This window comes from Phyllostomus hastatus, unplaced genomic scaffold (genome assembly GCF_019186645.2).
Source record: "Phyllostomus hastatus isolate PE091 unplaced genomic scaffold, TTU_PhHast_1.1 phas_contig_349, whole genome shotgun sequence".
NCBI classification, from domain to species: domain Eukaryota; kingdom Metazoa; phylum Chordata; class Mammalia; order Chiroptera; family Phyllostomidae; genus Phyllostomus; species Phyllostomus hastatus.
Window position 1 is genome coordinate 33,832 of NW_025333861.1, and position 25,378 is coordinate 59,209.

The 25,378-nt window shown below is 48.2% G+C and overlaps 2 pseudogenes; both read left to right on the forward strand.

Moving 5' to 3' along the window:
* The first annotated feature begins 375 nt into the window (after positions 1-375).
* LOC123820539 lies at positions 376-5,539 on the forward strand (annotated as a pseudogene).
* Positions 5,540-10,828: 5,289 nt separating this feature from the next.
* On the forward strand, positions 10,829-16,726 carry LOC123820541 (annotated as a pseudogene).
* Positions 16,727-25,378: the final 8,652 nt, after the last annotated feature.

Sequence of the window (25,378 nt, forward strand, 5' to 3'; positions counted from 1 at the left end):
CAGGAAAGAAAATGAATGCCCATGGTTACGTGGGTTCTAGAAAAGGCAGAGTCAGAACTGACACAGAAATTGGGCTGCTCCTGCGTCCTACCCAGCATCCTCTCCCCTCATGTTGAGGTGTTACCCTCTGGACTTGAGTGTCACATGACGTGGAGGCAGTGCATGTGGGCGCCTGCTGAGACTCAGTCAGCTGAATCTACTGAAAAGTCCCCAGAACCTGCTGTCTCCTCCACTACCTTTCAGGGAGGGCAGATTGCTGCTGAGTAGGAAACTGAGACTTGTCACACGGAGCTACACCCTGTTCGTCTGTCTGTCCTGCTGAGCTGTGGACATTGTACATCATCTGCACCACTGGGAACCCTGGGAGACAGCATTATGACCTTAACCGTCATCACTCTTCTGGGTCTTGGTGAGTTTTGGCAAAAAGAGAGGGATGGGGTGCCCTTCCCTCCCAGGTCCGCTTCCTCGAAAAGCCCTGGGACTGAGGAGGCTCAGTGGGGACAGAACTCCTGGTGGAAGAAGAAGTGGCTCAGACCCATGTGTGACCCCAGTGCTCAGGGGCCCAGGACAGGCCTGGAGCTTCTGTGTGGGGGATGAAAAATAACTCACAGGAACTCTCTTCCAGGGCTGTGTCAGGGCCCATGGGACCAGGTCCAGGCAGGTGAGTCCTCCCCCAGACCTTCTGCTTCAGCACAGTGATGCCCCTGGGCAGCTGAGGGACACACAGTGGGTCTGGGCTGGTGGTGACCAGTGTGGGAGGGGCCTGGGAGTGACAGCTGGGGAAAAGGACACCCCCTGACACTGCAGGACTGATTCCTTTCCAGGAATTCCCCCCAAACCCTCCATCTGGGCTGACCCAGGCCCCATGGTCAGCAAGGGGAGCCCTGTGACCATCTGGTGTCAGCAGTGTCTGCAGGCAGATCACTACAATCTGTATAAAGACAGGGGCTCTCAGAACTTGGACACAAGGATCCCACAGGCTTCCAGCAACAAGACCGAGTTCCCCATTAAGTCCATGAGCCCCAACAGTGTGGGGAGATACCACTGTGCATATTCCAGCTCCAGACACTGGTCTGAGCAGAGTGACCCCCTGTTGCTGGTGATGACAGGTGAGAGGGTGGAACTGAGTCCCCTACTCACAGGCAAGGAAGATCAGAGTGTGGCTGCAGGGAGACCTCACCCCTCACAGCCCACACCTGGGGAAGGTGTAGTGATTGTCCCACATTTAACACAGATCTTTCCTTCTCCCTCAGGAGAGTACAGTGCACCCTCCCACTCAGCCCAGCCAGGCCCAGTGGTGGCCTCAGGAGGGAGAGTGTCCCTCTTCTGTATCTCAAAGGATACATCAGGCCCTTTCCACCTGCTGAAGGAGGGAGGGGCTGAGCCGCTCCAACACAGAAAATCGAACCAGAGACCCTATGATGGGAGCTGGCAGGGTGTCTTCCCTGTGGGCCCCGTGAGCTCCTCCCATGGGGGGACCTACAGATGCTATGGTTCCTCCAGCTCCAACCCCAATGTGTGGTCTCAGCCCAGTGCCCCTCTGCACCTCGAGGTCACAGGTGAGGTGGCCCACACTTGGCTTCTATTCTTTCTTGTGCCCAAATAACTGATCTAAACCTTGTGATTAAAAACCTTGGGTCACTGGGGTCAGTGACATCGGCTTGTAGGGGACAGAACCACAGGGAGGAGACTTAGAAAAGCACAAATGACAGCTTTCCCTGGAGCCCCCATGGACAGTGTGTGTGTGTCCCCTGGGTGAAAATGACCTTCTCCCCAGGTGTGTACAGGGAGCCCTTTCTGTCAGCCCAGCCAGGCCCCCTGCTGCTTCCTGGATAAAGCCTGACCCTCCAGTGTCACTCAGAGCCTGGCTTTGACACATTCGCTCTGACCAAGGATGAGGGGACCACACAGCCCCAGAGTCTCCATGGGCAGCACAGCCCCAACTTCCCCCTGGGCCCTGTGAACTTCACCCACAGGGGCCAGTACAGGTGCTACAGCAGACACAACCTCTTCTATGTGTGGTCAGCCCTCAGCGCCTCCCTGGACATCATGATTGCAGGTTAGGAGCCCTGTCCTGCCCCCTGTCCTGACTGTCTTCCTTGGGGCTCTGGCCCAGGGTCACCACTGTGCTGATGGGATCCAGGTGAGGGTCCTGGAGCAGAGGCTGAGAGGGGCTTAGGTCTAAGGGGAGGGACTGAGAAGCATAAAGATGAAAGGCACTGACTCAGAGGGACTGAGAGGAGCTGACAGAGGGAGTGAGCAGCCCTGCAGAAGGACATGGCCCATCAGCTCACAGTCAAGTGTGGGGGGTAGCAGTGACTCTGCACATCACAACCCTCCTCTCCCCAGGAAATATACGAGAAACCCTCCCTCTCAGCACAGCCAGGGCCCTCAGTGCCCTGGGGAGCGAACGTGACCCTGCATTGTGGATCTGAGGTCAGGGCTGATACCTTCCACCTGCACAGGGAGGGGTCCCTGGATCCTCCCCAGCAGCTTCATCTATAGGGCACCGCTGCCCCCTCTCAGGCCAACTTCACCATCAGCCCTGTGACCTGGGGGCCACAATGGGACCTATAGGTGCTACAGCTCACACAGCTCCTCCCTCTTCCAGCTGTCACAGCCCAGTGACCCCCTGGAGCTCCTGTTCTCAGGTGAGGATCCCCAGCCCCTCCACTGCATCCTCATGGTCAGTTCAGACCCTTTCCCCACAGGACCTTTAGGTCAGATATGGAGTGAGGGAGTCACCGAAGGAACACCAGGATGAGGAGACTCTTACCTGCCAGGAGGATGGATAAACCAGCACCACCCCACCCCTGCCTCATTGTCCTCTGTATCCCTGGGGCCCAGACAGGGTCTGGGGACAAGGGAAGCTATAGAGGCCTTGGGCTGAGCAAAGAGGAAAGGCCAGAGGCCCCCATCCTGATCCCCCACCCTCTGCAGCACCCATGGCCTCACCCAGAGACACCAGGACAAGCATGGGGACTAGCAGAGGCCTTGCTCCCAGAGAGAACAAGACAACGTGTTCTGGAACCTTGTCTCCCTGGGGGTCTGTGAGCCTGGCAGTGATGCAGGGGGGATCACGGGCCCTCCAGGGCTGTGTGGCAGGCAGATGATGGGTGGGAAGGGTCTTGGCAGAGGGATGTGCTGTGATTCCCACCCAGGACAGGGACAGCCAGGCTCAAGTGGGGAGAAGGCAGCCCCCACCCCTCACCCCCAACCTGAATTTCCAGAAGGGTCTGAGGGTCTACCCCTCCCTACCATGGAGTCAGGACCACAGAGTGGTAAGTGAGGGTCTCTGTGGGGAGGTGGTGGGTGTGTCCTGGGGGACAGGGGCTGAGTTCTGAGGAACTTCAGGCTCCTCTGGAGGCTCTGACTTGGACAGGCCCTTCCCCTCTCTGTGCCTCAGTGTCTCCAAGTGTAAAATGAGAAAGAATTGTGGCTCAGAGCTTCTTTTTTTTATTTTTCTTTAAATCATTCAGTTGTGGCTCTGACCCTCAAGGGAGGGGAGATCTGACAGGGAAGCACCCCAGGACGTGATGTTATGGAGACTGTCCCCTCTGTAGCAGTGATGGTGACATTGTACAGGGAGGGACATGCAGGACAAGGGCCTGAGACATCCAGGTCCTTTCCCTCAGCTCCCAGACTCACCTCAGGGCAGGGAACAAGGGCTGGAGTCAGACCTGGTTCAGGTGCCGGCTCTGTTGCTCCTGCTGTGGGGCCAGGTGGTCCCTTCTCTTCTCTGAATGGCAGGGTTCCTGTCTGTCCATCCCTGGTCCCCTCCTGCTCACAAGGGCTGCAGTGACATTAGGTGATGTAAGGGGACCTCACAGAGCTCAGGAAGTCAGAGTCCCAGCCCAGCCCCACCATCCCCAGCACGCATCAGGGTTCACCCCCATGCCTGCCCACCTGTATCCCTGCTGTGCTGTGGGGCAGGTAATAAGAAGGACCCTCAGCTCCAGGTGAGACAGGATAGACCCCCTACAGATGAGGAGCCCAGAGCTTGGTGCTGGTGTCCACCTGGGGCAGCATGAGGACAGCAATGGGAACCCACATCCTGGGGTCCCAACCCTGCCCTGGCTAGGCTGGGTGACCTGGGGAATGTGGCTAACCTCTCTAAGCCAAGGTGAACTGGGTGGGCACTCAGCCATCCCAGGTACACAAGGGCTGTGAGGTTAGAGCAGATGAATGACAGACCCTAGCACGTGCCTTCCACACTGTAGGTGCTCATTAAATGGCACCATTTGTTCATTCATGATGTCACTCCAGCCCAAGGTCTCCAATGGTCCCTGAACATGCTGATTGGGTTCTCAGTGACCCTCCTCCTCCTCCTCTCCCTCTTCCTCTTCTTCCTCCTCCAACACCAGCATCAGAGCAAAGACAGGGCATTTGGTGAGTAGGGAACTGGGTGACCTGGGCCACAGGAGAAACAGGGCTCAGAGCACCTGCTGCAGGAAGAACAAATAGATGGGGAAGGTCATCTGAGAAAACAGATTTCTCCAGAATCTCACATCAGAAATTCTGGAAAGATTACATTTAATGTCAGTACATATATATAAAATAAGGTAATTTTTCATAGTTTTCAATCTCCTGAAATATGAAATGTATGCACAAGTGTGTTAAAGTTTCCTTCTTTCCCCTGCAATCACATGGGGAGGGGCCCCTACACTCCTTGGGCTGTGACTCTCCCTCTTGACCAGCCCAGGGAAAGTCTGATATCTGACCTCCTGCAGGGGCCACAGACCTGGAGCCCAAGGCCAGGGGCCTGCATACCAGGTAATTCCTGCCCCAAAGACCCCCAACCTCCACCCCCACAGGACCTGCTCTGCCCCTAACTCCCCTGACTCCTCCCCCAGATCCATCTGTGGACACTCAGGAAGAGCCCCTCTATGAGAGGAAGGGACAGCTGCCCTGGGGAGGCAGGACAAGGATTTCAGGAAGCAATGGGGGAGGGGACAGCCTGGGAGGTTGTGGGGGTCAGGGGTGAGAGAGGCTGAAAACCACACTGGGTGACCAGGCCCCTCACCTCACCCCCTGGGTTTAGTGACCCATCTGGGAGTTGTCAGGACTGCAGCCCTGAGATCTCAGGGACCATGACAGGAGAAACTCCCTGTTCTGCCCCAGCAGATGCTGCTGTGAAGGATCCACAGCCCAGGGAGAGGGTGGTGCTGGACCCACAGGTGAGACCCCTGCTCCTGTCCAAGACACCAAGGACCTTCGTTTTGCCCAGTTTACTCCAATGGTCATTTCCTGTCCACCTCACCTGTATCTCAGCAGCATCCACACTGACCTCTCCTTAAGGGCACCAGGTCATTCTGCTGTGACTCACTCCCTGTACCTTCCCTGTGTCCTCATGACCCCTCCTGGGTGATCCTCTCTGCTGGCTACTCAATCTCTGTCTGACCTTGTGCAGACCCCAGGTCTCAGGAGAAGGCATGAAGGAGTGAACCTCCTGCAGGTCCCAGGGTCCCGTTACTCATTCACCCAGCAGCTGTTACGGGAGATCACCGGTTACCAGTTCCATGTCAGTGCCACAGTGTAGCCCTGAGCAGCCTGTCCCCACACTCCTCAAGCTCACCTGTGGGTGAGGGAGAAACCTGCAAACACACACAGATGGCATCCTGGAGAGCCAGGTGCTGTGAAGGAGAATAAGGCAAGAGCAGGGGGTGGAGTGTGTGGTGAGGGGGGAGAACAGAGAAAACAGCAGGTGCAAAGGTCCTGAGGCAGGACCCGCTGCTTCAGCCAGATGGGCCCTGTGGCTGGAGCCACATGAGCAAGAGACAGAGCGTTAGGTTAAGAGTCAGATCCATAGAAGCACCAGATGCCCCAAGGCTGAGGGAGTCCCTGCACAATGCCATCAGGAGAGTGACCTCATCTGATCTGAAGTTTCAGTTGTCACTCTGACACCATGTGGACATGTGACTGGAGGGTTTCAACTGTGGGGTCAAGGACACGCTGGTTCTGTCCCACTGTCTCTCTACAGCAGAACGAGGACTCATGACAACCCCTCAGGGAGTGACCTATGCCCAGGTGACCCTCTCAACATCAAGGCAGATGCAGGGAATGGCCCCTTTCTCCTTTCCCCTGCTGTCAGAGGAATTGCTGGACAGGAAGGGCAGACAAGCAGAAGAAAACAGGCAGATGGACAGTCAGGTGGGTCCTGTCCTCCCCACACCCCAGGCTTCCCCAACCCCAAACCACCTTTCACCCCTCTCACTCTCCCCCCTGCTCCAGGCTGCTGCATCTGAAGACTCCCAGGATGTGACCTATGCCCAGCTAAACCTCTTGACTCTCAGATGGGAAGACTAGTGCACCCCCTATCCTCCCCATCAGAGGAGCCCCCCAGATGAGCCCTCTGTGTATGCTGCTCTGTCCTTCTACTAGCCCAGAGAGGACCCTGATCCCACACTCCAGGGAGGGGGTCTGCAGGAACCCCAGAAGCCACAGGAGCTGGGGAAAGGACACTCACTAGTGGCCCCAGTCAGCCTGGGGATGTGACATGGACCCCCAGCAGCTTCTGGGACCCGCTGGGAGTCCCCTGATTCTGCAATCACAGATAAGTACATATATCTACATCTTTGGAATCAAAGCAACAGACTTCTCAAGAATCAATGTGTGAATTTAGAACCAAAACGGAAGTGAAAGAATGCTTTCAATGAATGATCATGTAAATATTACACATCAGCCCTACAAAATGGAACATTAACAACCATGAATGAACATCTTAGAGAAGATAAAGGCAAAGACATAGAAACCACTTAAGTGTCCTTTCACACATGCTGAGATGAAGGTGTGGCAACCTGTGTGATGGACTGTCACTTGGCCACAGAGATGAAATCCTGTCAGTGCAGCAACAGGGAGGCATCGTGAGTGTGTCATGCTACATGGGGTAAGTCAGACCCCACAGCACAAGGACCGTACGACTGCACTCGTATGTGGGTGAGATGTGAAACTCTGCACTGTCGTATGTATTAACTATATTGATCTTGTAATTAAAAAATTTTCCTGCAAACTGAACTCAGAGTCTGAAAACTTCATTGGTAAATGCTTCTGAGCACATATACATGTATGAAACACATACACACACAGACACACAGACACAAACATATACACAACACAAGCATCACTGCCTTACACAACCATCTCCTGAGAACAGAGAAGAAAGGCACATGCCCCAGCCGACTTTATCAGGCCAGAAATAAATTGATGACGAAACCAAACGAGGGAGCTACCAGGAGGGGACCTCACAGGAAGCTCTCTCACGTGAACTCAGGTGCAGAGTCCTAAACAAAGTATCACCAAGATGTATCAAAGCATAAACTGTGTCATCCATCCTGACCAGGCAGGTATCTGATTTCAGGAATGTGGGTTGGTTTCATATTTTTAAAAAAAAATCAATCCATAGAATTCAAACATTAAAAGTAATAGCAAAAAAAAAAAGAAAAGAAAAAAGAAATATCAATAGATGCAATACTTCTGTTGAAATACAGCACCAATTTATAGTGAAATACTCTTTGGAAATAAAAGACATTTTGTATCATTTATCAAAGCACCTTTCAAATAAAAGAAATAATGCTTAAAGATAATAACTTGAAAACCTTTTGCCTGTAATTGAGCCTGGGACAAACACTGTCACCATTGATCTGAGCCTGCCCACAGCCTCGCCACACCCTTGCCTCCCAGGTTTGTCAGCCCTGCCCCTTTGCCCAGGTTTTGGGGGGTGGAGGAGGAGCCCCTTCTGCAAAGAGAAATGACACCCCCCACTCCCACTGCCTTCCTCTGTGGGTCAGAGGAACCCACCCATCCCAGGGACCCTGCCCAGCCACAGGCCCCGCCCAGCGGCCATGGTCCAGAGCAGTTTGCTCCTGCACAGCACCCAGCTGTGGGGCAGGTCCCACCCCCCACCCTTGCTTCAGATGCCCACTCCCACACCTGCCCCCTGCACCTGTGCCCTCCAGCATCCACCACAGCATCTTCTGATCCTACACTTGCTGGTGCTACCAAGCAGGAGAACCAGTGGGAACTCCCATCAATAGACAGGACTTCCAGACATTCTTCCCCATCAAACTTTTTGAAGATGCAACAAGTGCACTTGTGACAGGTCAGTCCTCTGAGAATATGGTCACTGAGATTGTGTCATTGGGCTATGAATCAGGGCAAGTGATGGCAGCCTGGTGAGACAGGGACAACGACCCAGACAGCTGCACTGTGTATCTTTAAAAAGAACCCCAGAGACAGAGAAAGTCAGGGTGTTCTTGCTCCCCCTCCAGCAGCTAGTTCTGGAGCTCCTCAGCCCAGGGCCCTGTCCCTGCAGAGTCTGAGACAGTAATAAATGAAGGTACCAAGGGGTTTCCATGGACAGGACACTCAGGAGCCTCTGACACCAGCCCCTCCCCATGCACCCTGGGTCCCCAGCTGTTGAGTTCCTGGTGTCTCTCAGCTTAAAAAGAACAAGTTCATGAGTTCTGCACCTCCCAATAAAGACAGAACACACAGCTCTTACTTATTTCTGAATGGAGACCATTTTCATCCCTGCCACCTGCTGGGTGAATGTCAACTTTCTGCAGCTAAGTCACTGAAGCCAGAGAGATAATATCATGATTTTCTGTGACTGCGTTTGTATGAAGTGTCCAGGAGGAGGAAACCCACAGAGACAGAAGTCAGGTGGGCTTGTCAGGGGCTGATGAGGAGGAGAGATGGGAGACTGACAGCTTTGGGATATATGAGTGTGTTGTTAGACAAATTTCTTTTTAAAACCGCATAAAATTGTGGTTTAGACACTGTGGATGTTGGATTCTAGCAAATTCCATATTTGAAAAGGCTCCATTCTATGTTACAGGAACATATCTCATTAAAAATAAATGCAAGTCAATTGCCATGGTTCCCCTGCTGATCCCTTTTTTGCCTTACAAGTGGGCCCCACATCCCCAGGGCATTTTCATGAGAGATGGGACTCCCACCAGGTCTGAGAGTTCCCAGTGCTCAGGCTCAGCCCACTGGTGAAAGTCTCACCCTCACTCCTCAGTGTGGTGAGTCCAGGATCCAGGACAAGCAGCGTCCTTCCTGTCTCCTCTCAGTCTGGGCTCACCTGCCATTCAATCAAGGATGCCCTCTGGCTTCTGATGCCTCCCATGAGGGCTTGGGGGATATTTTGTGGCTGCCTAGTAGCCCTTCTTCCCCTCAAGTCTCTCAAGCCCTGTGTCTTAATCAGACCCAAAAATAACAAAGATGGAGTCTCGTCATGTCTCAGGCTCCGCTCTCTTCTTTCTCTTCCCCTGAAACAATGAACACACTCAGAGCTCTGACCCCAAGTCCCTGTTTCTGTGGCACTGTTCTCCTCCACAGTCACACTCACATGAAGACCCAGGACATCGTGGGGGTGTGACCCCATCAGCCTCCTCTCTGGCCTCACTGTGGACCCTCTCTCCCAGCTGAGGGCTTTAATCCCATGGACCTGAACTTACCTGTCACAGATCCCTCTCTGCACAAAGCCCTTCCACAGGGTCTCCACCTGACACTCCAGCACATCCCAAGGAGGTCCACCTGATCCCTCCATGTTGTTGGGGATCAGGCTGAGCCAACCTCTCTGTCCCTAATCAGAAACCAAGTCTTCCCTACAAACCAGACCCTTCCAGTGCCTACCTTCCCTCCCCAGACTCACACACCTGGGTCATGGCCACACTAGGCTTGTCATGGGTATCCCCTGAGCCAATCTGCTCAGAGCACACTCTCTACACAACTCCTACGCCAAGATAATGACAAAGAAACGTTCCACCTCTTCTCACTCAGCTTCAATCATATTTGTGTTATGGGGTTTTAGTTTGGATTTCATAAGAAATTCTACATAAACCACACAGAGTACTGAGCAGCTCATCACCTCAGTGTTAGATTAGTGCTGGAGTTTTATCACAGTTTCATCATCCATTCCTCACTCCTACAGTCCATTCCCACAGAACACCTTCTTCTCAAAGCAGAAACCTGCTCATACCTTCCTTTACTGAAAAGTGTTCCATTACCTGAAAGATGAAACCCAGGAGTCCCTGCAGGGAGCAGAGGCCCTGTGGGACCAGGGCACAGCACACCCTGTGACTCACAGCTCCTAGAATAATCACCCTCTTCCTGGTCGAGGGTCCTCTCAATCCCCTGTGATGACCCCTACTGTGTCCTGGTCCCTCCCTCATCTGCAGGTCCCCATACTGCATGGCATCCACCTGTATGCAGTCTCTGTGCTCCATTCTTCTCCTTCTCTGAAACTTACCAAAATGACCCCCACATCATCCATTGCCTAAATAATGGCACTGTCTGATGTCACTAAACAACACAGGTGTGTCCATGGGAAATCGGACACTTTCCCTAATGAACCTCATCCTGGACTGGGTACCTGCTCAGGAAACATGAGCCAGATACTGGGATTGACAAAGGATGGAGGAAAATTTGCATTTACATTGTCTCAAAAAAAGGAAGTGAGTTGCCCAAGGTCACACTGGTTTCTGAAGAGGCAGAGGCAGAACTGGAACAGAAACTGGGCTGCTCCTGAGAGCTGCCTGGCGCCCCCTAACCTCATGATCCAGAGGTGTCACCCTCTGGATCTGTGTGTCACATGAGGTGGAGGCAGTGTGTGCAGGGTCTGCTGAGACTCAGATCTGGTCTGAAAGGTCCCAGATCCTGCTGTCTCCTCGACCACCCTTCAGGCAACACAGATTGCAGCTGCAGAGGAAACCGAGTTTTCTCACAGAGCTGAGATCTTGTCACACCCCATGTCTGTCTATCCACCTGGGCCCTGTGAACTTCCTACCTCATCAGCCCTGTGGGGGACCCTGGGAGACACATCATGACACTGACCTTCATTGCTCTTCTCTGTCTTGGTGAGTTTTGGGGAAAAGATAGGAAAGGGTCCCCTCCCCTCCCAGGTCTAGGACTTGGGAGGCTCAATGGGGACAGGACTCCAAGAGGAAGGAAAAGTGGCTCAGGTGCCCAGACCAGGCCTGGAGCTTCTGTGGGTGGAATAAAAGATAATCTTACAGGGACTCTCTTCCAGGGCTGTGTCAGGGCCCATGGGACTAGGTCGAGGCAAGTGAGTCCTCCCCCAGCCCTCCTGCTTCAGCACAATGATACCCCTGGGCAGCTGGGGGAAACACAGTGGGTCTGGGCTAGTGGACACCAATGTTGGAAGGGCCTCGGAGTAAAACCTGGGAAAACTGAGGGGACAAGAACACCCGTTGTACTTGCAGGTGTGATTCCTTTCCAGGAGTTCTCCCCAAACTCTCCATCTGGGCTGACCCAGGCCCCAGGGTCAGCAAGGGGAGCCCTGTGATCATTTGGTGTCAGGGGTCTCTGCAGGCAGATGGCTACAAATTGTATAAAGAGAGGGGCTTTCAGCCCTTGGATACATGAATCTCACAGGCCTCCAGCAACAAGACCAGGTTCCTCATTCAGTCCATGAGCTCACAGCACACAGGGCTGTACCAGTGTGCATACAGCACTGGGGACACGCTGTCTGAGAGGAGTGAGCCCCTGCTCCTGGTAGTGACAGGTAAGGGGGAACCTGGGTCTCCTCCCCACTGCAGGCTCCTCCTCAGAGGATGAAGAAGACAGAGTTTGGCTTAGGAGGACCTCTCCCCTCATAACCCACTCCTGGGGAAGGTGGGGTGATGGTCCCCTTTAACTCAGATCCCCCTCCCTCAGAAGTGGACAGCACACCCTCCCTCTCAGCCCATCCAGGCCCAGTGGTGGCCTCAGGAGAGAACGTGTCCCTCTTGTACAGCTCACAGTCCACATGGGACACTTTCCACCTGCTGAAGGAGGGAGGCATTGAGCCTCCCCAACAAAGGAAATAGGAGCAGAGATCCTATGATGGGAGCTGCCAAGCTGTCTTACCTGCGGGACGAGTGAGCTCCTCTCATGGGGGGACATACAGATGTTATATTTCCTCCAGCTCCAACCCCAATGTGTGGTAACAGCCCAGTACCCCTCTGCACCTTGAGGTCACAAGTGAGGTGGCCCACACTTGGCCTCAATTCTTATGTGGGCCCCAAATAACTGACCTAAACTTTCTGTCTCTTAAGCCCTGGAGGTTTTGGGGATAAGTGAGAGTGGTTCACTGGGTCAGAACCATAGGCAGAAGACTTAATGAGGGACAAGTGAAAGCTCTCTCTGGAGCCCCACCAGTGGGTGGTAGGTGTGTCTGTCCCCTGGGTGACAATGACCTTCTCTCCCCAGGTGTGTACAGGGAGCCCTCCCTCTCAGCCCAGCCAGGTCCCCTGCTGCTGCCTAGATATAGTCTGACCCTCCAGTGTAACTCAGAGCCTGGCTTTGACAGATTCGATCTGACCAAGGACAAGAAGCCCACTCTCCCCCAGCATGTCCGTGGGCAGCACAACCCCAACTTTCCCCTGGGCCCTGTCAACCTCATCCACGGGGGGGCGGCACACATGCTACAGTGGACACAACCTCTCCTATGTGTGGTCCACCCCCCTGGACATCCTGATCGCAGGTGAGGAGCCCTGCCCCCTGTCCTGACGGCCTGCTCCAGGCTCTGGCCCAGGATCATAATGGCGGGGGGGGGGGGGCGGTCCAGGTGAGGTTCCTAGACCAGAGTCAGAGAAAACAGAGGTTTAGGAAAGGGAGTGAGAAAGGGGCATCAGGGGCATGGAGAAAAAAGATGCCCATTCAGAGGACAGAGAGGAGCTGAGAGGGGTCACTGGCAGTGTCCCTGGGGAAGGACATAGTCCCTCAGCTAAGGGTCAAGAGTATAGAAAGTGAAGTTACCCTCTGCATATCACAGCCATACTCTCCCCAGGAATGTCCTGGAAACCCTCCCTCTCAGCCCAGCCTGGGCCCTTGGTGTCCTGGGGTGTGAACGTGACCCTGCAGTGTGGATCTGAGGTCAGGGCTGACACCTTCCACCTGCACAGGGAGGGATCCCTGCATCCTCCCCAGCAGCTTCATCAGAAGGACATTGTTGCCCCCTCTCAGGCCAACTTCACCATCAGCCCTGTGACCTCGGGCTACCACGGGACCTACAGGTGATACAGCTCATGCAGCTCCTCCCCCTTCCAGCTGTCACAGCCCAGTGACCCCCTGGAGCTCGGTGAGGGACTCCCACCCCATGTCCACTGAGGGAGCAGGCTCTGTCCCAGGACAGCTCTAGGCTGGGATGGGAAGGAGGGTGAAACAGTGAGGTCATCAATAGGGGGAATCCCACCCCATAAAGAGATGGAGAAGATGGGGAGTATCCCACCCTCTCCATGCCTCCCCCCACCTGAAGGCTTATCCTATGCTGGTGTGTGCAGGGAGGAGACTGAAGTGTGTGAAGGGACAACATTTGGGGGATACCTATTGGACTACAGGAGGCATGAAGGCACAGACACACCCACAGCCTCCCCTGGTTCCTGTGTCATGCAGCAGCTAGGGTCTGCAGACCCTTCTCCACACGGACAAGCTTCATGTCTGCTTAATAGCAGAGTCCCCTTAGCCTAGAGGAGACACAGACTTGATCAGGCTTCTGCTACTTCCTCACTTTGTACTTCAGTACATCAAATAGTTCCAGAAGGCTTTGTTTCCTAAAGTCCTGGGGATAAAGGTGGAGACATAAAAAATGGGCCTCATGTCTCAAGTAGCATGGTGGTCACTGGGTCCCATGTGATCAGTGGAGAGGAAATACATGAAGGGGAAGATGCCCAGCACAAGTGGGAAAAAAAGAGCCAGGGCCACTCCTGTCTCTGTCCGGAGGCTGATTCTAGGCCCCTGATTTTCTGGTACCTGTGGAATCAGGCCCACATGGGAGAAAAGAGTCAGGGAGGCCTCTCATTATGGGTCAGGCTGAGTGGAGATCCACTGACAGGCTGAGTCCCCTTGAGGTGAGTCCCAGTGACAAAATCCCACCTGTGTCTGGGACTCATTTCTCCCATCTATCAGAACAAAATCCAATCCAGGATCTGAAACAGATCAGTCAGTTTAAAACTTTGATGCTAGTGAATTCCTGTGGGAGAAAGAAAATGAGCCAACTCTGAGCTTGTCCTGTCTCCATGGGGACCACTGTCATCATGTGGGTGTGGGAGGATGGCAGGGTTTCTGCTGTTTCGATGACATCAGGTGGTCAGCTGAGTCAGGTCATCCTCTAAGTCACCTCCCATCACATCTCCTGGCAGTGCCCACTTCCCCTCCCAGAGTTCCCTGTACTGCCTGTTATTTCATTTGTCACATCATCAGAGCGTGTCTGTGATCTATAGAGATCTGTATTTTCATGCAGGTGTGTATCTAAAGGTTTTATTTTTTCATTTATCTTTTTGCTACTTTGTTACCAATCTTCCAATTAGATTACAAGCTAAATGAACACTGAGAGGTTATGTTAAGTTTGGTAAATCTCAATAGCAAAAATATCTCTATTGTACATATTCTATCATTTGTTTCTTAAAAAACAAAGATTGATAGAAAGAAGAAAGGAATGTGATGTGGAAATTATGTTCCTGAGTCAAAGATACGAGGAGGTAGTTGAGGTAGAGCAATGAAAACATACATCCAGCCAACACTCCTTCACGTCCTGACATTCAGGACAAATTCAACTCCCATTTGTGCATCTTGGCTTTCCAAAGCAATGCAAGTCCCGACCCCACAGATGCTCGCCTCAGGGAATTGAGTTGGGTACCATTAGTTTCAGAGACACATTAAAGATGAGAAAGGAGGGGCTAAACAATCCATCTCCTCTCTCATATCATGTCAGTTTTCTTTTCCTCTGGAGCAGCTGATCATCTAGGATGACTGGAAAATAAATCAGACTCCAAGAGTAGAGAGTAGGGGAAATTCTCAATTACGGGGCTGTGCTCAGAGCATCAAAAGAGGTCCATGAGATGCAGGTGCCCTGCTGGACATGCAGGGAGACAGGTGGCTTGAGTCTGTCCTGACTTCTGTGACCTCTTTACCCACAAGCTTATCAATCCCAGGACTACACAGTGGAGAACCTCATCTACTTAAGTGTGTCTAGCTTGATCCCTGTGGTCCTTGGGGTGCTGCTGTGTGAAGCTTGGCACAGTTGGAGAAGACCCCACAATGCAGCCAGCAGCTGGACACAGGGGACAACAAACCCACCAGTCAGTGAGGTGGAGCCTGGAGAAGAGACTGATGCCCACAAGAAGCTCTGGAGAGAAGTGTGGGCACCCGTGGGAAAGAGTCTGCTGAGAATGTGGAGGGTTTGGGCCTGGTTCCCATGCAGGGAGAGGTGGGTCTGGTGCTGCAGAGGCTTCTCCACAGTTAGACTGTGGGCATCTCACCTCACTGCACTGCTGACTTTCCTTGACTGGCCCCTGTGTTCTTAACCCCGTGACCTGGGGCTCATCCCACATCACAGGTTCAGATTCACACCTGGGCTCACCTCCCATCTCTGGTCCACTTTCATGTAGGACATTTTTCTCACTTTCTTTTTCCACATTCACTGACTGTACATGTCTTTGGGTCAGACAACCAATCTGTTCTAAATACCTGGTTAAGGGATAAACACCAGGAATAGTTTGGATGGATGAACACAGACAATGGAGTGGTGGTCTCCAGGGGGAAGGGGTCAGAGTGAGACAGAGGAGGGTGGAGACAGTGAAATATTGGGTGAGGAGAGACTTGATTTCAGAAGGTGAACACAATGCCATATACAGATGATGAGACATAGAACTATGTGCTTGAAATCTCTGTAATACTTTAAAGATTTTATTTATTATTTCTTAAATAGGGGAAGGGAATGGAGAGAGGGATGGAAACATCGATGTGCCACAGAAACACAGGTTTGTTTCCATCTGTCTGGGCCCTGGCCTGAGACCCAGCCATGTGCCCTTACCAAAAATGGAGCAGGGGACCCTTTGGTTCGCAGGCTGGTGCTCACCCCACTGAGCCACACCAGCCAAGGCTGACACCTGTGGAATTGTATGAAGTAATATTCATGCAATACATTTCATTGTAAAAGACTACTTTGGAAGAAATAAATCCAAAACCATCATGAAAAAACACTTCCTGGTCCCCTCAAGGACTGCTCTGTGTGTCAGATGATGGACCTGGTGTGTTCCCTCCAGAAACTCCGCAGGTGTGTGAAGTGAGACTCAGGCCGTGTCTGTAAACCAGCTCCCAGAAAACACCATTTTTTTCATAAGCCCTGGTTTGTGGCGTTTGTCTAATTCCTGGGTTTAATGCTCCTTTCTACTTTCCTTCCTTTTGTTTTTGTTTTGTTTTGTTTGCTGTTACTCATGTTTTTATTTTTTAAATCTCTTTCCCCCTATGATCCCAGTGTAGAGAAAAGGGGTAAAATACAGACCAAAAGGTCTTTTGAAGGATCAACTCACTCAAACTATATATAATGTATTTATTTTAACTGTTTTATTGTTGTTCAAGTACAGTTGTCTGCATTTACCCCACCTCCCACTCCCACCCACACAAGCATCCCTCCCCCTTATTCTTAAAATCTCTTAAAATTATTATTGTATTACAGTTCTCCCAATTTCCTCCCATTGCCCTCCTCCGCCCATCTCACTGCCCCTCTCCCCCACTCTGCTGCAACAGAAAATTCCCTCCCCATTGTACGTGTCCCTGGGTCACTCATACACTTACTGTTCTAGTCCCTTCCCCTTCTTTCTTCTTAAGGGCAGGAGAGCCGCCCACCACCATCTGCCACATCCCCTGGTCTTTCTCTGGATACATCATCCTCACCAAGTCCCAGCTGCACACATTTTTGGGCCCATGGGCTTGGTGAGCTGCATGGATTACTTTGCACCACTGTGCTCAGGACCGGCCCCTGGGCATAACATACACTGTGGCCCGCCAGGCCCAGAGCAGGGACCCCATTGCAAGTCCGGGAGGGTGCAGGGTGTCTCTCCCTAGCCTGAAGTCACTGCCTTGCCACCCCTGCTGGCCACCAGGATCCTGTCCCAACTGCGTGGCGGCTCCTCAGTCACGGGAGGCTCTGCGCCACCCTTTCCGTCCCCATCTCTCTGGTCCCTGTCCTCCCGTACCTGGGCAGGATTCGATGCCTGTGCTGCCTCTGCCCAGAGCCACCGCTCTCCCCTCCCGGGCTGCACCAGAGCTCCTTCAAGTCCGCGCACCTCACATCCCCCTCGCAGATGAGACATCCCTGGCTGCAAAAAGAAGTTCAAGCAGCGGAAGGAGCTGGTCACCACCGGATGCACACGGGGCAGAAGTCCTTCCCCTGCACTCCCTCCTCCAAGTGCTTCACCAGCAGCAACCACCTGTCCAAGCTCACATGCCTCCACCCTGCTTCCACCTTAACTGCTCAGGAGCCTGGGGCACACAACACATTGCCTAGAAGCCTGGCCAGAGAGCCACACACAGGGCAGCCCTCAGCCCAGCCTGTGCCGGCTTGCTGGGGTGGGTGCAGCCACCCAGTCCTCGCCCCACCCAGAGCAACAACACCCTTGTTTATCAAGGCTCCATTCCAGTGACCCCTGCGGACCCTAGCATTCCTCTGATCCCCTCAAGAGCACAAGGAGAAGGCATGAGACTGCACGGGGGTCAGCTGGACCTTGGAGATGGCATGGAGGGTAGGTGCCCCTGTCTGCAAAGGTCGTGGACTAATTAAAAAAAAAAAACATTAAAGGCGGAATAAAAAGTTTTTTCCAGCTGGCCAGAAACACTGAAAGATGAGGACTAGACATACAACCTGATAATCCTGCCACAAAGGGGAGCCAGAAGCACAAAGCCAGTGCATCCACACAAGGTCCCAGAAGCCCCAGAACATAAGCAGGACCAACAGAAACCATCTCTCCCCTGAGGGAAGCTGGTCAAGCTTGCAGGAGGTGACTGCAGTGTCAGATACAAAGAGAGAACACAGCACTCCAAAGATCAGGAAGAGTCAAAGTCTATGCCATCAGCAAAGTTTCTAATAACATCCCAATAACTGAACCCAAAGACACGGAAAACAGCAGTTTACTCCATATATAATTCAACAGAAGCTGAATGGAATATAAGACAAAAATAGAAATACAATTTCATAAAGTCAGGAAAACCTTACATGGACCAAATAGCAAATTAAACAAAAAGACAGAAATCCTCAAATGAAACCCATAAATTCCAGGGTGGAAAAATTACGTCAATGAAATGCACAATGGTAGAGAGGGCATCAACCAAAGAATACAACAAGAAAAATACAAGAGGCTAACATTCTCATCAAATGTAGATGCAAAATGTCTCAGTGAATATTATCATGAGGAATTCAAGGCCACATTAAAAATTTTTTACACCTTGATCAAATGGGATTTAACACATGGTCCTGATAATTCTAAAAAATACTTTAACATGTGAAAATCAATAGGAGTTTTCACCACAACAATAAAGTAAATGATATAAAACATACACTTGTTTGAACAGATGCAGAGAAAACATTAGACAAAGTACACCATTCATTCAAACATTTCATCATAAACACTGTCAACAGACATAAACATTGTAAATATATATGCACCCAACATAGGAGCACCCGAATACATAAAGAAAATCTTAGAGGACTTCAAGAAAGATATTGATAGCAACATAATTATAGTGGGGGATTTTCACACCCCACTGTCAAAAATGGACAGATCTTCCAAACAAAATATCAACAAAAATATCGTGGCATTGAACAATAGCCTAGATGAAATGGACTTAACTGATATATACAGAGTCCTCCATTCCAAAGAAGCTAACACATTCTTTTCAAATGTACACAGAATATTTTCAAAGATAGACCACACGACAGGACACAAAACAAGTCTTAACAAATTCAAGAAAATTGAAATCATACCAAGCATTTTATCAAATCACAAGAGACTGAAACTAGAAACCAACCCCAAGGAAAAACACCCAAAACACTCAAAATCATGGAGATTAAATAGCATGCTATTAAATAATGAATGGGTCAAGAATAAAATTAGGGAAGAAATCAAAAGGTTTCTGGAAACAAATGAAAATGAATTCACAATAACCCCAAACCTAAGGGACACATTGAAGGCAGTCCTGACAAGGAAGTTCATAGCGATACAGGCCTACTTTAAAAAGATAGAAACATTTCAAACAAACATCCTAACTCTATGTCTACAAGAACTCAAGAAAAAACAAAGACAGCCCAGAGCAAGTAGAAGGAAGAAAATAACCAAGATCAGAGCAGAATTAAATGACATAGAGACTAAAAGCACAATTCTAAGGATCAATCCATGAGCTAGTTTTTTGAAAAGATAAACAAAATCTACAAGCCTTTAAGCAGACTCATCAAGAAAAAAAGAGAGAAGACCCAAAGAAACACAATCAGAAATGAACTAGGAGAGATTAGAACTGACACCACAAAAATACAAAGGATTGTAAGAAATTACTATGAAGATCTGTATGCCAAGAAATTTGAAAACCTAGGTGAAATAGACAAATTTCTAGAAAAATATAATCTTCCAAAATTCAATGAAAAAGAAGCAGAAAGCCTGAACAGATCAATAACAGCAAATGAAATTGAAGCAGTAATCAAAAAACTCCTGACACACAAAAGCCCTGGACCAGATGTTTTCACAGGAGAATTCTACAAAGCATTTAAGTAAGAGCTAACCTCTGTCTTTCACAGACTATTCCCAAAAATTCAAAATGGTGGAAGACTCCCAAACTCTTTTTATGAAGCCAGCATCATCCTAACACCAAAACCAGATAAAGACACAACAAAGAAAGAAAACTTCAGGCCAATATCGCTGATGAACATTGACGCTAAACTCTTCAACAAAATACTGGCAAACCGCATCCAACAATACATTAAAAAGATCATACACCATGACCAAGTGGGATTCATTCAAGAAATGCAAGGATGGTACAATATTCGCAAATCAGTAAATGTAATACATCACATAAACAAAAGCAAAGACAAAAATCACTTGCTCATATCAATAGATGCAGAAAAAGCATTTGATAAGGTACAACACCCATTTATGATAAAAACACTCAGCAAAGTGGGAATGGAGGGAGCATTCCTCAACATAATAAAGGCCATATATGAGAGACCTACAGCCAACATCATACTCAATAGGCAAAAATTAAAATCTTTTTCACTAAGATCAGGAACAAGACAAGGTTGCCCACTTTCACCACTTCAACTTAATATAGTATTGGAAGTTTTAGCCACAGTGATCAGACAAGAAAAAGAAATAAAAGGTATCCAAATAGGAAAAGAGGAAACAAAACTGTCACTGTTTGCAGATGACATGATAGTGTACATAGAAAATCCTATAGACTCTGCTAAAAAACTGCTTGACCTAATAAATAAATTTGACAAAAATGTGGGATACAAAGTCAATATCTAGAAATCAAAGGCATTTCTGTACACCAACAATGAAACAGCAGAAGCAGAAATCAAGAAAACAATCTCATTTGATATAGCTAAAAGAAAAATAAAATACCTAGTAATAAACCTAACCAAACAGATAAAAGACCTATATTCAGAAAACTACACAACACTGAAGAAAGAAATCAAGGAAGACACAAACAATGGAAACATATACCTTGTTCAGGGATTGGAAGAATTAACATAATCAAAATGTCCATACTACCCAAAGCAATTTACACATTCAATGCAATGCCTATTAACGTACGAATGGCATATTTCAGAGACATAGAACAAACACTTCAAAAATTTACATGGAACCATAAATGACCCCAAATAGCTTCTACAATTTTAAGAAAGAATAGTAAAGTAGGAGAGATCACAATATCTGATACAAAACTGTATTACAAGGCCACTATAATCAAAACAGCCTTGTACTGTCATAAAAACAGGCACATGGACCAATGAAACAGAACAGAGAGCCCAGAAATAAGTCTAAGTCTCTGTGGTCAATTAATATTTGACAAAGGGGGCAAGAACATCAAATGGAGTAAACATTGGCTCTTCAACAAATGGTGTTGGGAGAACTGGACAGCTATGTGCAAAAAATGAATCTCAAGCACCAACTTACACCTTACACAAAAATAACTTCAAGGTGGATAAAAAACATAAATATAAACCATGACACCATTAAAGTCCTAGAGGAGAACATAGGTATAAAATCTCAGATATTTCATGCAGCAACATTTTCACTGATATGTCCCCTAAAGCAAGGGACATAAAGGAAAGAATAAACAAATGGGACCTCATCAAAATAAAAAGCTCTGCACAGCTAAAGAAAACAGTATTAAAATAAAAAGAGAACCAACTATATGGGAAAACATATTTGCCAATGATACCTCAGACTAGGGTTTAGTCTCCAAAATATATAAAGAAGTCAGATGATTACACTCTCAGAAGATAGCAAACCAATTAAAAAATGCGAAAAGGACTTGAACAGACAATCCTCCAGGGAGGACATGCAGAGGATCCAGAGACACATGAAAAGATGTTCAATATCATTAGCTATCAGAGAGATGCAAATTAAAACCACAATGAGATACCACACCACACCGGTCACAATGGCCATCATAAACAAAGCAACAAACAACAAGTGTTGGAGAGGTTGTGGAGAAAATGGGACCCTAGTGCACTGTTGGTGGGACTGCAGACTGGTACAACCACTATGGAAAACAGTATGGAACTTCCTCAGAAAACTAAAAAATGGATCTGCCTTTTTGACCCAGCAATTCCACTGCTGGGACTATATCCTAAGAACCCTGAAACACCAATCCAAAAGAACCTATGCACCCCAATGTTCATAGCAGCACAATTTACAATAGTCAAGTGCTGGAAGCAACCTAGCTGCCCATCAGTAAATGAATGGATCCACAAACTATGGCACATTTACACAATGGAATTCTATGCAGCAGAAAGAAAGAAGGAGCTCCTACCCTTTACAACAGCATGGATGGAGCTAGAAAGGATTATGCGAAGTGAAACAAGCCAGGCAGTGAAAGACAAATACCATATGATCTCACCTTTAACAGGAACCTAAACAAGAAAAAAAAAAGCAAAATACAGTCAAAGACACTGAAATACAAGACAGGCTGACAATGACCAGAGGAGAAAGGGGAGGGACTTTCATTGGAGAATGGGAGGGGTTTACAGGAACAAATATAAAGGGCACGTGGACAAAAAAAAAACTGGGGAGAGGTGTGGAAATGGGAGGGTGGTAGAGTGGGATGGGAGGGTGGTAGAGAGGGATGGGTGGGTGGGCTAGAATGGGAGTAAAGGGCAGAAAACTTTACTTGCTTTACTTGAACAATGATTAAAATAAAATAAAATAAAAACACTGTCAACAAATTGGGGACAGAATGATCACACCTCAACAAAATAAAGGTCATGCATGGAAGCCCACAGTTAACATCAGACTCAACACTGAAAAGTTGAGAGTTCATCTGCTGAGATCAGCTACAGGACAAGGAATCCCACTCTCCCCACTCCTGTGCAACTCACACTAACTGTCCTAGGCAGTGCCCTCAGACAAGGAAAACAAACAAAGGGATCCAAATTGGAAAGAAATAAATAAAACTGTGTAGGGGTGATAGAATCTTTTATATAAAACCCCCTAAAAACTCCACAAAAAATGATAAAACTAAAAAACAAACTCAGTAAAGTGGCAGCATACAAAATGACCATTCAGGAATCAGTGGCATTTCTGTATGCAAAATATAAAACAATCAGGAAAAGAAATAAAGATTTAATCCCATTTACAATAACACCAAACACAACAGACGATGACCATGGAGGTGAAAGATCTAGACATTGAAAACTCTAAGACTTTGGAAAAAGAAATTGAAAAGAAACAAATAAGTGAAAATTATCCTGCATTTACAGTTAGCAAGAATTCACTAAGATGTGTATACTGACCGAACTACAAATTTAGTACAAGCCCTATCAAAATTTCAAATGCACTTTTCACATAAATAGGAAAGGCAATAATAAAAGTCATACAAAACCCCTCAAGACCACCAATATCCAAAGCAATCTTGAAAAAGAAGAATAGAGCAAAAGACATCACACTGCCTCATATCAAATTATGCTACAGAGCTGTAGTAATTAAAACGGCATGGTAATTGCAAAAAAAAAAAAAAGACATACAGACCAATGCAACAGAGTCAAAATTCTCAAAATAAATCCAGGACTTCCACCTAAAATGAGGTGTAGGTATACACACTGTTCCTCCTCACACAACCAAAACATGGACAACAACAAACTTAAAAGTAAAAAACGAGAACTGACAGAAAATCAAGCTGTATGGAAGTCCAACAACCAAGGTGTTAAAGAAGATCCATTCATCCAGACCTGTAAGAGGGACAGAGACAGGCAGCCTGGTGGAGAGGACTCTCAGCAAGGCAGCAGCTTATGGACTGGATGGTCCCACATTTGCGTGCAGATAAACTGGGAGGAAAAACTGGGGAGCAACACAGACTTAGCAACCCAGGTTTCCAGTACGGGGAAATAAAGCCTCAAAGACTCTGACTGAAAACACCTGTGGGTGGTGAAGCAGCAGCTGAAGAAACTCCAAACTTAACAAGAGAGTTCATTGGAGAGACCCACTGGGTCTGAGAAAGTACACAAACCCACCCACCCAGGAATCAGCAGCAGAAGGGCCTAATTTGATTGTGCGTAGTGGGGGAACTGACTGAAAACCAGCAGTGAGCAGAGAAAGTGGAATTGTTCCCTCTCAGACCCCTCCAGCAACACAGTGTCACAACACAGAGATGTGTGTTGCCCTGCCCCGTGAACACCTAAAGCTCCTCCTCTTACTACCTTACAGGCCCACCAACACTAATGAAATGGCCGAAATGAAAGAACAGATCACAGCTCCAGAAAAAACACAACTAAGCTATGATGAGAAAGTGAACCTATCACATGCACAGTTCAAAACACTGGTAATCAGGATGCTCACAGCACTGGTTAAATATGGTCGTAAATTAGAGGGAAAAATGAAGGCTATGAAAAGTGAAATAAAGGAAAATGTACAGAGAACCAACAGTGACAGGAATGAAACTGAAACTCAAATCAATGGTTTGGAGCAGAAGGAAGAAAGAAACATTGAACCAGAAAAGAACAGAGAAACAAGAATTCAAAACAATGAGGAGAGGCTTAGGAACCTCCAAGACATCTTTAAATGTTCCATCATCTGAATCATAGGGGATCCAGAAGGGGAAGAGGAAGAGCACAAAATTGAAGAAGTATTTCAACAAAGAATGAAGGAGAACTTCCCCAGTCTAGCAAAGGACATACACTTCCAGAAAGTCCAGGAAACTCAGAGAGTCCCAAAGGAGGAATCCACTAAGACACATTATAATTACATTAGTCAAGATTAAAGATAAGAAGAGAATCTTAAAATCAGCAACAGAAAAGAAGATAGTTACCTACAAAGGATCCCATTAGACTGTCAGCTGATTTCTCAAAAGAAAACTTGCAGGCAAGAAGGGGCTGGGAAGAAGTATTCCAAGTCAGGAAAGGCAAGGACCTACATCCAAGATTGCTCTATCCAGCAAAGCTTTCATTTAGAATGGAAGGGCTGATAAAGTCCTTCCCTGATAAGGTCAAGTTAAAAAAGTTCATCATCACCCAGCCTTTATTATGTGAAATGTTAAAGGGACTTATCTAAGAAAAAGAATGTCAAAACTATGAACAATAAGATGAAAACAAACTCACAGCTATTAACAAGCAAACCTAAACACACACACACACACACACACACTAAGCAAACAACTAGTACAGAAACAGAATCACAGAAATGGAGATCACATAGAGGGTTATCACCAGGGGAGTGGAAGGGAGAAAGTGGGGAAAAGGTACTGATAATAAGTATCATAGATGGTAGGTAGAAAATAGACAGGGGGAGGTTAACAATAGTATGGGAAATGTAGAAGTCAAAGAACTTATAGGTATGAACAATGGACATCAACTAAAGAGGGGGAATGTGGGTGGAAGTGGGTGTTCAGGGAGGAGAAGAATAAAAGGGAGAAAATGGGACGACTATAACAGCATGATCAATAAAATATATTTTAAAAATTAACCCATGCTTTAAATAATATGTGCTAAGGTAAAGGGATCCACTATTTTAATGCACTCCTAAATTCTGCCATTTCCTTGTGCTTTCACCATTTACATTTAATGTAATTATAAACAAGGTGGTTTTGGGTTTCCCACCTTATTGTTTGTATCTGAATGTTACACCTCCTGCTTGCTCTTCAGGTTTCCTTTTACTGCCTTCTTTGTGTTTTCAGATGTGTTTTTAGTATCCATTCTAATTTATCTATGGAAATTCTAACTATAAGTCTTTGTACACTGCTTTTTCAGTGATGGTTGTTAAGTATTTTAATATACAGCTGATTTCACAGATTCTACACAGAGGTAATACTTAACCTCTGCAAGGTCAATACAGAAACCTCATAAATGTTCAGTTCCCTTTACGCCCACTGCCTTGCACTACCATTG